Genomic DNA, 12,183 nt, shown 5'->3' with positions numbered 1-12,183 from the left:
CCAGGCAAGGCAAGGCAAGGCAAGGCAAGCCAAGACCAGGCAATTTCAGGCTAGGAAATTTCAGGCAATGGAATTCCAGGCAATGCAAGGCAAAGCAAGGCAATGCAAGGCAATTCCAGACAAGGCAAGGGAAGGCAAGCAAGGCAAGTCTGGAAAAGGCAATTCCAGGCAAGGCAAGGCAAGACAAGGCAAGACAAGAGGAGCGGGGATGAGGATGAGGGAGGTATGCAGAGAGTTGAGTTAATAGAGGTGGGAATCCCTTCGGTTTCTCTTGGTGAGTGGGCCCGTTCCTGGGGGGATCTAGGCAGAGGTATGGGAGGTAGTGCCACCCACTCCCCATCTCCACTGCGTAAGCCAGAGCCACATGGTGATTTCTTTCTTTGGCCCTCTGTAACCACCCTGATGATGGCATGGCCTGTTCTGGATGTAGTCTAGGATTTAGGGTTTCAGAAAAGAGAGGAGCCAGGTCAGCCACTCAGTATAAACATGACTGGAAAAGTCAGGTTACCAAGCCAGCTCTGGGGCACTTGGCCACTCGTGCTGAAACACACATGCATTGAATGTGTAATCAGTATGTAACTGGGGGTCCGTGTGGCCTGGACTATGCATGATGTGGGTTCAAAGAAACAGCAGTTTTTTTGGCCCATCTCCTTCTTCCAGAAGAGCAGTGAAAAGTACCTTCCAATTTTTAGTCCCTCAAGAAACCCCTAAAGATCAGAGGGAGGGGAGGAATTGTCTTGATGCACCAGAAATCACCTTAAAAACCTCATCCTCCATGGAGCACAGCAGCTCACACCTGTAATCTCAGCACTTTGGGAGGCTGAAGAGAGAGGGTCCCTTGAGCCTAGGAGTTTAAGACCAATCTGGACAAAACAGTGAGACCCGGCTCTACAAAAAAAGTTAAAAATGAGCTGGGCATGGTTGGATGTGCCTGTAGTCCCAGCTACTTGGGAGGTTGAGGTGGGAAGATAGCTTAAGCCCAGGAGATTTTGGCTTCAGTGAGCTGTGATCACACCATGGCACTCCAGCCTGGGCCACAGCATGAGACCCTGTCTCTTAAAAAAAATTGTCCTTGTTGAAGTGATTGTCAGTATCTTCCATGCTACTGCAGCTGGTTTCCAAAACTGTCTCATCTTCCGTGCTCTCAGCTCCCAATAAACCCATCCAAAGTGTAGTTCTTCTCTTCCAGCAGCTCCTTGTTTTTATGTTCTTATCCAAGTAAATCTTGGCCTTGTCCAAAGCCAAAGTCCCATGACCATAACTCCAATTCTGCCTCTCTTTTCTGGCCACTGCCTCTGGGTCGCCAAACCCAAGGGACAAATTGGCAAAGACAAAAGTGGTTCTAAGAGAAAGAGGGAGAGAGAAAGGGTGTGAAAAGAGGGAGAGAGAAAGGGTTTTTTTTTTGATTCTGTAGAGGTTTATTCATATCTTTATTTTATTTATTGATTGATACGAAGTCTTGCTTGGTCTCCTAGGCTGCAGTACAGTGGCATGATCTTGGTCGCTGCAACCTCCACCTCCTGGGTTCAGGAGATTCTCGTGCCTCAGCCTTGAGTAGCTGGGATTCCAGGTGCATGCCACCAGGCCCGGCTAATTTTTTGTAGAGGTGGGTTTTTGCCATGTTGTCCAGCCTGCTCTCGAACGCCTGACCTCAAGTGATCCACCCGCCTAGGCCTCCCAAAGTTCTGGGATTAAAGGTGCAGCCAACGCACCTGGCCGATATTTTGAAATAGCTCTGTTTTGAATTGGTGTAATTCGAAACATAGAAAACGGGCACCCAGTGCTTGGGCCTTAACGCCATGTCCATGACAACAAGCTGGCCTAGAGCCCACATCAGTGGAACCCGCCCTGTCCCCAGACAGGCCACCGCCCCCTTAGGAAGATTAGGAACAGGCAAGGCAATTCCAGGTAAGGTGAGGCAAGGCAAATCCAGGGAAGGCAAATCAAGGCAAGGTCAGGCAAGGCAATATCAGGCAAGGCAATTCCAGGCAAGGCAAGGCAAGGCAAGACAAGGCAGGAAAAGGCTATTCCAGGCAAGGCAATTCCAGGCAAGACCAGGCAAGGCAATTCCAGGCAAGGCAAGGCAATGCCGGGCAAGGCAATTCCAGGCAAGGGAAGGCAAGGCTATTCCAGGCAAGGCAATTCCAGGCAATGCAAGGCAAGGCAAGGCAAACAAATTCCAGCAAGGAAATTCCAGGCAAAACAAGGAAAGGCAAGGAGAGGCAAGGTCATTCCAGGCAGGGCAATTTCAGGCAAGGCAAGGCAATGCAATGCAATGCAATTCCAAGCAAGAAAATTCCAGGCAAGACGAGGCAAGGCAATTCCAGACAAGGTAATTTCAGACAAGGAAAGGAAAGGCAATTCCAGGCAAGGCAAAACAAGGCAAAAAAGGGCCATTCCAGGCAAGGCAATTTCAGGCAAGGCAAGGCAACGCAATTCCAGGCAAGGCAACGCAATTCCAGGCAAGGCAAGGCAAGACAAGGCAAGGCAATTCCAGACAAGGTAATTCCAGGAAGGGCAAGGCAGTTCACCTGGAATTGCCTCTCCTAGAATTGCCTTGCCTTGCCTTGACTGGAATTGGGTTGCCTGAAATTGCCTTGACCTGCCTTAGTGGGAATTGCCTTGCCTGGAATTGCCTTTCCCTGCCTTTTCTTGCCTTGCCTGGCCTAGAATGACATTCTGGCAATTGCCTTGTCTTTCATTGCCTTGCCTTTCATTGCCTTGCCTTTCATTGTCTGGAATTGCATTGCCTTGCTTTGCCTTGCCTTGTTTTGCCTGGAATTGCCTGGCCTAGAATTGCATTGTCTTGCCTTATCTTGCCTTGCCTGGAATTGCCTTTCCTGAAATTACCTTGTCTGGAATTGCCTTGCCTTGTCTTGCCTGGTATTTTCTTGCTTGGAATTGCATTGCATTGCATTGCCTTTTCTTGCCTAAAATTGCCTTGCCTGGAATGACCTTGCTTCTCCTTGCTTTTCCTTTCCTTGTCTGAAATTACCTTGTCTGGAATTGCCTTTTCTTGCCTGGAATTGCCTTGCTTGGAATTGCGTTGCATTGCATTGCCTTGCCTTGCCTGAAATTGCCTTGCCTGGAATGACCTGGCCTCTCCTTGCCTTTCCTTGCCTTGCCTGGAATTTCCTTGCTGGAATTTGTTTGCCTTGCCTTGCCTTGCATTGCCTAGAATTGCTTTGCCTGAAATACATTTGCCTTCCCTTGCCTGGAATTGCCTTACCCAGCATTGCCTTGCCTTTCTTGGAATTGCCTTGCCTGATATTGCCTTTCCCTGCCTTGTCTTGCTTTGCTTAGCCTGAAATTGCCTTTCCTGGAATTGCATTGCCTAGCCTGGAGTTGCTTTGACTTGCATTGCCTTGACTTGCCTGGAATTGCCTGGCCTAGAACTGCATTGCCTTGCCTTACTTTGCCTTGCCTGGATTGCCTTGCCTGGAATTCTTTTTCCTTGCCTTTCCTGGGATTGCCTTGCCTTGCCTTGCCTGGAATTGCCTTGCCTCACCTTGCCTCGAATTGCCTTGCTTGGAATTTCCCTGCCTTGCCTTGCCTCAAATTGCCTTGCCTGGAGTTACCCTGCTTTGCCTTGCCTTTTCTTACTTCGAATTACCTTGCCTGGAATTGGACTGCCTTGCCTTGTTTTGCCTTGCCTGGAATTGCCATGCCTTACCTTGCCTGAAATTGCCTTGCCTGAAATTTTCATGCCTTGCTGGGAATTTTCTCGCATTGCCTTGATTTGCCTAGCCTGGAATTGCCCTGTCTGGAATTGCCTTGTCTTGGCTTGCCTTGCCTTGCCTGGAATTGCTGTGCCTAGAATTGCCTTGCCTTGCCTTGCCTGCTGTGTCTGGATTTGCCTTGCTTTCAATTGCCTTGCCTAGCTTTGCAGGAGTTGTCTTGCATTGACTTACCTTGTCAGGAATTTTCTTGCCTTGCCTTGCCTTGTCCAGGATTGCCTTGCCTGGAATTGTTTTGTCTTGCCTTGCCTTGCCTGGAATTTCCTTGCCTGGAATTTTTTACCTTTCCTTGCCTTGCATTGCCTGGAATTGCCTTGCCTGGAATAGCCTTGCCTGGAATTGCCTTGCCTGAAATTGCCTTGCCTGGAATTGCCTTGCCTTGCCTGGAATTGCCTGGCCTAGAATTGCATTGCCTTGCCTTGCCTGGAATTGCCTATTTTTGCCTTTCCTCAATTTAACTTGTCTGGAATTGTCTTGCCTTGTCTTGCCTGAAATCACCTTGCCTGAAATTGCACTTTTGTGCCTTGCCTTGCCTTGCCTGCTTGAAATAGCCATTCCTTTCCTTGTCTGAAATTACCTTGTCTGGAATTGCCTTGCCTTGTCTTGCCTGGAATTGCCTTGCTTGGAATTGCATTGCCTTGCCTGAAATTGCCTTGCCTGGAATGACCTTGCCTCTCCTTGCCTTTCCTTGCCTTGCCTGGAATTTCCTTGCTGGAATTTGTTTGCCTTGCCTTGCCTTGCATTGCCTGGAATTGCCTTGCCTGGAATAGCCTTGCCTTCCCTTGCCTGGAGTTGCCTTACCCGGCATTGCCTTGCTTTGCCTGAAATTGTCTTGCCTGATATTGCCTTGCCTTGCCTCGCCTGGAGTTGCCTTCCCTGGAATTGCCTTGCCTTGCCTTACCTGGAATTGCCTTGCCTGACATTGACTTTCCCGGCCTTGTCTTGCCTTGCCTAGCCTGGAATTGCCTTTTCTGCAATTGCCTAGCCTGGAATTGCATTGCCTTGCCTCGCCTTCTGTTGCCTTGCCTGGAATTGCTTTGACTTGCATTGCCTTGCCTAGAATTGCCTTGCCTGGAATTGACATGCCTGGAATTGACTTGCCTTGCCTCGCCTGGAATTGCCTTGCCTGGAATTGCATTGCATTACTTTGCTTCTTTTTGACTGGAATTGCCCTGACTTGCCTTCCCTGGAGTAGCCTTGCCTGTAATTGCCTTGTCTTGCCTTGCCTTGCCTTGCCTTGACTGGAATTGCCTTGCTGGAATTGCCTTGCCTGGAGTTGCCTTTCCCTGCCTTGTCTTGCCTTCCCTGGCCTGGAATTGCCTTTTGGGCAATTGCTTTGCCTGAAAACGCCTTGCCTTGCATTGCCTGGAATTGCCTTGCCGTGCATGACCTTGCCTTGCCGTGCATGACCTTGCCTTGCCTGGAATTGCCTGGCCTAGAATTGCATTGCCTTGTCTTACTTTGCCTTGCCTGGAATTCTTTTTCCTTGCCTTTCCTGGGATTGCCTTGTCTGGAATTGCCTTGCCTTGTCTTGCTTGCCTTGCCTGGAATTGCCTTGCCTTGTCTTGCTTGAAAACGCCTTTGCTCGAATTGCCCTTTTTTGCCTTGCCTCGCCTTGCCTCAAATTGCCTTGCTTAGAATTTCCCTGCCTTGCCTTGCCTCAAATTGCCTTGCCTGGAATTGCCTTGCTTAGAATTTCCCTGCTTTGCCTTGCCTTTTCTTACCTCGAATTACCTTGCCTGGAATTGGCCTGCCTTGCCTTGTTTTGTCTTGCCTAAAATTGCCATGCCTTGCCTTGCCTGAAATTGCCTTGCCTGAAATATTCTTGCACTGCCAGGGATTTTCTTGCATTGCCTTGCCTTGCCTAGCCTGGAATTGCCCTGTCTGGAATTGCCTTGCCTTGGCTTGCCTTTCCTTGCCTGGAATTGCTGTGCCTAGAATTGCCTTTCCTTGCTTGCCATGCCTAGGTTTGCCTTGCTTGCAATTGCCTTGTCTAGCTTTGCCTGAAATTTACTTGCCTGGAATTGCCTTGCATTGACTTGCCTTGCCAGAAATTTTCTTGCCTTGCCTTCCCTTGCCTTCCCTTGCCTTGTCTTGCCTTGCCTAGAATTGCCTTGCTTTGCCTTGCCTTGCCTTGCTTGGAATTGCCTTTCCTGAAATTGCCTTTCCTTGACTTGCCTTGCCTTAGATAGCCTTGCCTTGCCTGGAATTGCCTTGCCCTGCCTTGCCTGGAATTGCCTTGAATTGCTTTGGCTTGGCTTGGCTTGCTTTGCCTGGAATTTTCTTGCCTTGCCTTGCCTTTCCTTGCATGGAATTGCCTTGAGTTGCCTTTCCTTGCCTTGCCTGGAATTTTTTTGCCTTGCCTTGCCTTGCCTGGAGTTACCTTTCCTAGAATTGCCTTGCCTTGCACTCCTCTCTGCTTGTGGACCTGGTGAGGCAGGGAGCAGAAAATACAAAAATTAACAGGACGAGGTGGCACTTGCCTTTATACCCAGGTACTGTTGACACTGAGGCAGGAGAATTGCTTGAACCCAGGAGGCAGAGGTGCAGTGAGCCAAGTTCGGGCCACTGCACTCTAGCCAGAATGACTGCTCAACACTCCAGCTCAAATAAATAAGAAATAAATAAATGTAAGCCTGTAATTCTATCACTTTGGGAGGCTCCGGTAGGTAGTTCACCTGAAGTCAGGAGTTCGAGATCAGCCTGGCCAATATGGAGAAACCCTGTCTCTACCAAAAATATAAATACTAGCTGGGTATTGTGGCATGTGCCTGTAGTCTCAGCTGCTCAGGAAGCTGAGACAGGAGAATTACTTGAATGCAGGAGGCGGAGATTGCAGTAAGCCAAGATCATGCCACTGCACTTCAGCCTGGGCAACAGAGCCAGACTCTGTCTCAAAATAAATAAATTAATTAAATTAAAAATTTAAAAAATGTGTAGTAAGATTGCAGTCATGCAGTGGAAGCGTGCTAGTCCTATCCAGGTAGTGAAGGCAGACTTCATACACAAATCTCACAAGAACTTTTATACCTGCCCCTGAAAGAAAGCCCTGATTGCCTTCCAAAGAAGCAGTACATGGACAAATGCATGGGCTGTCCCAAACAGCGCTGGAAAGATCAATAGAAAACAGGGGCCAAAATGCCCTTTTTCAGAGCAGCTGCCAGAAGACAGCGAGCAGAATCAGGTTGGAGGTCACCTGTGGATGAAGGGGAGAATGGCCAAATCTGGGCAAGGGTGTAGGAGCCTGGGCATCCTCACTGGAACAGAAGAGAGCTGCTCCGTGATGCTCAGCTGACAGGCAGAGCCTTGCAAATCCAAGTTCTTATGGTACAGAGGCCAGGCAAGGTGAGGACAAATACAGGCACACACAGGAATGGTTTCCTGGAGGACAGGGCCCAGTTTCATCTCTCAAATGGGACCAGATTGGTAGGAAGATCAGCTGCTTTGGGCAACCAAGGTACCTTCTGGGTGAGCTCCCAAACTAGATGGTGCTAGGGGCCCTGGACAAGGCAGCTGGACTGGACATCTCATGGTCCTGTATTCCAGAAAACAGCATCTAGCACTTGTCTGGCCAGTTCTCCAAAAGAACCATCCACATGCCATCTTTCCATTTCCCCCCTGTTCACAGACTGGGCAGGGCCTGACCAGAAACTCTCCTTTAAGGTTTTTAGTCACTGCCAAAATCAGAGCCCAGCAGTGAGGAGGTGATGTTAACATGTGACGTTGGGCCAGGCGCTGCCTCATGCTGTAAACTTAGTGCTTTTGGGAAGCTGAGCTGGGAGGATCACTTGACATCAGCAGTTCAAGACCAACCTAAGGAACATAGATCTCTACAACAATATAAAAATAAAAATTACCCAGCTCTGGTGACATGCACCAAGAGTCCCAGCAACTCAGGAGGCTGAGGTGGCTGAAGCTCAGGAGTTCAAACCTGTAGCTCTGATGTTGCCACTGCACTCCAACATGAAAGACAGTGAGGCCATGTCCTGAAAAACGAACAAACACGCTAGGCATAAAAGAAACATACCTGAAAATGGCCGGGTGCACGGCTCACGCCTGTAATCCCAGAATTTTGAGAGGCTGAGGTGAGTGGATCACCTGATGTCAGGAATTCAAGAGCAGCCTGGTCAACATGGTGAAACCCCATCTCTACTAAAAGTACAAAAATTAGTCAGGCATGGTGGCAGGCACCTGTAATCCCAGCTACTCAGGACTCTGAGGCAGGAGAATTGCTGGAACCTGGGAGACGAAGGTTGCAGTGAGCTGAGATCCCACCATTGCACTGCAGCCTGGGTGAAAAGAGCAAGACTTCATCTAAAAAAGAAAAAAACAACCAACATACCTGAAAATAATCAAAGCTGTTTATGACAAAGCCATGCCTAACCGACTACATAATGAGGAAACGTTGAAAGCATTTCCTCTGTAAACAGGAACAACACAAGGATGCCCATTCTCACCACTGCTGTTCAGCATCACACAATCAGGCAAGAGGAAAAAATAAAAGGCATCCACTTTGGAAAAGAGGACATCAAACTATCCTTATCTGATGAAGATATGATCTTGGATTTAGAAACATATAAAGGTTCCACCAGAAAACCCCTAGAGTTGATCAATAAATAAAAACAGTTATTGCAGGATACAGAATGAATGTACCAAAATCAGCAGCATTTCTATACACCAATAATGGTCTAGTTGGGAAGGAAATTAAGAAGGCAGTCCCATTTACAGTAGCAAAAAAATGAAAAAAAATATGCCACAGAATAAATTTGACAAGGAGTTTGAAGATTGCTGCAAGAAAAACTGCAAAACACTGATGAAAATTTTTAATAAGACAGAAAGAAATGGACAATCATCCCATGCTAATGGATGGAAGAAACTCGTAGCATTAAAATGACTGTACTGCCCAAAGCAGCCTAGAGGTTCCATACAACCCCTGCCAAAACACCAGTGTCATCACTCAGGGAATTGGAAAATCATACAATTCATATGGAACCAAAAAAAGAGCTCAAAGAGTCAAAGCCTTCCTCAGCAAATAGAAAAAAACTAGAGGCATCCCATTTCACTACAAATTAGAAAGACAAAGTTTTTGACAAGTGCATGGTAACTAAAACAGCATGATGCTAGGAGGAAAATAGACACATAGATCAATGGGACACATGACGGAGCCCAGAAAGACAGCCACATATTCACAGCCAATTGATCTTCGACACAGCTGACAGAAACACACACTGGGGAAAGGACACCGTCTTCAGTGAATGGTACTGGGAGGGCTGGATAACCACATGCAGAAGAATGAAAGTGGACACTTTTTATCTCATCGTATACAAAGATGACCTCCAGATAGATCCAAGACTTGAATGCAAGATACAAAACTAGAAAAATATTAGAAGGAAACCTAGAGAACACTCTTCTGGATCTTGTTTAGCGGAGCCGCCTAACTTTGGCAGGTGTACAGTCTGAGGAGGCAGCATGTGCATCACGGCAAGAGGAAGAAGATGGGTTAGAAAGGGTCCCAGCCTGGCTTGAGGTGGAAGTGATGGGTAAGGAAACCCCTGCGGCTGAGTGTGCTGTTGTGCCCTGGGCTGGCTGGCTGTCTTGGAGCAGAAGATGAGGCTTGGGCTGCAGTTGAAGCAGCTGGACGGGAATATGGACGAACCCGCCTCAAGGTGTGGGTTCCCTGCTGCTGTCCATGAAGGACCACAGGTTTGGGCTGAGTGATGGCTGCAGCCATAACGGCAGGTTTCCATAGTGAGGTGTGACCACTGACCCTCGGTCTGGCCAGGGGGGTGATGAGAGAGGCAGAAGATGGGTTAGAAAGGGTGCCAGCTAGGCCTGCAGCCCAGGTCAACTTTCTTTTGGTGGAGGGGCTCAAGGCTAAAGCAGCTGGATCTGAATATGGATGAGCCCACTTCAAGCCACAGGTTCCCTGCTGCTGTCCATGAAGGACCACAGGTTTGGGTTGGGTGGTGGCTGCAGCGGTCACGGCAAGTTTCAGTACTGATGTGGGACCACTGATTATCAGTCTGGCCAGGGCGGTGATGAGAGAGGCAGAAGATGGGTTAGAACAGGTCCCAGCCAGGCCTGCAGCCCAGGTGGACTTTCTTTTGGTGGGGGTGCTCAAGGCTAAAGCAGCTGGATCTGAATACGTACAAGCCCGCTTCAAGCCACAGGTTCTCTGCTGCTGTCCATGAAGCACCACAGGTTTAGGCTGGGTGGTGGCTGCAGCGGTCATGGGCAGTTTCAGTACTGAGGTGGGACCACTGATTGTCAGTCTGGCCAGGGTGGTGATGAGAGAGGCAGAAGATGGGTTAGAAAGGGTCCCAGCCAGGCTCCATGTGGAAGTGGTGGGTAAGGAAACCCCTGCAGCTGAGGATGCCATGGTGCCCTGGGCTGGCTGTGTTAGAGCAGAAGATGAGGCCTGGGCTGCAGCTGAAGCAGCTGGATGGGAAGATGGATGGAGCTGCTTCAAGCCACGGGTTCCCTGCTGCTGTCCATGAAGGACCACAGGTTTGGGCTGGGTGGTGACTGCAGCGGTCACAGCAAGTTTCGGTAGTGAGGTGGGACCACTGATCATAAGTCTGGCCAGGGCAGTCATGAGAGAGGCAGAAGATGGGTTAGAAAGGGTCCCAGCCAGGCTCCAGGTGGAAGTGGTGGGTAAGGAAACCCCTGCAGCTGAGTGTGCTGTGGTGCCCTGGGCTGGCTGTGTTGGAGCAGAAGATGAGGCCTGGGCTGCAGCTGAAGCAGCTGGATGGGAAGATGGATGAAACCGCTTCAAGGTGCAGGTTCCCTGCTGCTGTCCATGAAGGACGACAGGTTTGGGCTGTGTGATGGCTGCAGCGATAGCATCAAGTTTTTGTAGTAAGGCGAAATCACTGACCCTCTGTCTGGCCAGGGTGGTGGTGTGAGAGGCAGAAGATGGGTTAGAAAGGGTCCCAGCCAGGCTCCAGGTGGAAGTGCTGGGTAAGGAAACCCCTGCAGCTGAGTGTTCTGTGATGCCCTGGTCTGGCTGTGTTGGAGCAGACAATGAGGCTTGGGCTGAGTCCTGGGAATGTGAAGAGGTGGCAGGAAGGGTGTCTGAGGAGGAGAACAGGGGGCCTGCTGACCTGCACTTCCTCCCAGACACAGGAGGTCTAGGGGGGGACCCTGCAGCAGATGCTTGGAGGGCCATGGGGTCCAGGACATCTTGGGACTTGCGTCTCTCCTGCTGTGCCTCTGTGCTGGATGCTTTAAGGACAGCAGGCAGAGAAGATGTCCCTGTTGCCGGTGAGGACAAAGCATGGGACAGCAGTGAGGCTCTGCACTCCCAGAGGGACTTTTCCTCACCCTGCAGTGCACTATTAAGGCACAAGATTTCAGCCTTTTTCTCCAGGCCCAGGTCTTCAGCGGTGACCTGGAGCCCCAGCTGTAAGGGAGATGGCAGCCTCAGAGGCTCCCCTCACCTGCGTGGCAGCAGGAGGAACTTTCGTTTATGAGGCCTAGAGGCCTGAGATGTGGGGAGCCACTCCTGGGGGCTGGTTTCTCCCCAGGTGCTGAATCTGCTGCCTTTTCACACTGGGCCTGACCCTGAGAGACAGCCTGAGGGCTGACCTCACTCACTGTCTTTGAAGAAGTGAGGGGCAGCTGGCAGTGGGATGAGGCTGGTTTCTTCCTCCTCTTTAGCCACAGGAAGCCTCCTGTGGAGCTGTAGGAGCTGTGGATGGCATTGCGCTTGGAGATCCCAGATGGCTGGGATGTCTGGTCAGATGGGATTTCTGACCTCTGGGTATGGAGGTTTCTCTGCAGGGGCCCAGGCCCGGGCCTGGGTAGGAAGGGAGAGAGGCCTCCACTGTCCCACATGGGTGTACCTGCAGACCGTGCATCGCTGGTGACCTCAGGGCCCCCTTTCTGATCATCGGGCTTCTCTTGGACTCTGGGGTCCTTGTCTTGCTCAGGCATCCCTGCCCCACTCTCCATGAGGGCCCTCTACATGATCTCTGGATGGGAGTGTGGGGTAGAGCTGGGAGTACTGGGCCACAAAAAGGCGATTACATCCTCCAGGGCCTCTCTGAGAGTCCTTAGGGCACTGGCTTGCTGCAGTACCTGTGCCTCAAATTGAAGGTAGGATCGCTGGACAGAACACAGGGCTTGAAGGATAAATCCTTGGAGTTGTTTCGACACCAGGCTGATTTCAAGTGTAAGGCTTGCCACTCCGTCCAGGGGCAGGAGCAACGGAGAGATCACACAAGCAAAATCAAGTGAGGGATGCAGGCAGCAGGCTCAAGGAAACTGAGTCCTACTGGTGGGGTCCTCGGCCCAGGGAAGGGACCGGGACAGGGATAAAGGGCACAGAGTGCCCAGGTTACCGCTCCTGGGAGCAGTGGGGTATTTTCGGATCGTTGAACTCTGGAGAGCTGGACTCTGAGCGTCCTGCGAGCAATGGAAGGAGAGGCGCGCGCGCACAAAGGAC

General features: G+C 50.3%; 1 protein-coding gene across 4 annotated transcripts in view; it reads right to left on the bottom strand.

The window, feature by feature from the left end:
- Positions 1–12,172, bottom strand: part of CNGA3 (cyclic nucleotide gated channel subunit alpha 3) — a 109,150-nt gene extending 96,978 nt beyond the window's left edge. For 3 of the 4 annotated variants that reach the window (XM_035271644.3, XM_035271645.3, XM_078348700.1), the window contains exon 1: positions 9,888–12,172. The gene's annotated coding sequence lies outside the window, so the exon portion shown is untranslated. Of the gene's footprint in view, positions 1–756; positions 1,343–9,887 lie in introns of all 4 variants that reach the window. The other variant, XM_002757396.6, reaches the window with a different exon arrangement.
- Positions 12,173–12,183: the final 11 nt, after the last annotated feature.

This window comes from Callithrix jacchus, chromosome 14 (assembly GCF_049354715.1).
Source record: "Callithrix jacchus isolate 240 chromosome 14, calJac240_pri, whole genome shotgun sequence".
NCBI classification, from domain to species: Eukaryota; Metazoa; Chordata; class Mammalia; order Primates; family Cebidae; genus Callithrix; species Callithrix jacchus.
The sequence above is the reverse complement of the archived record's forward strand: the minus strand, read 5'-3'. Positions and strand labels throughout refer to the sequence as shown.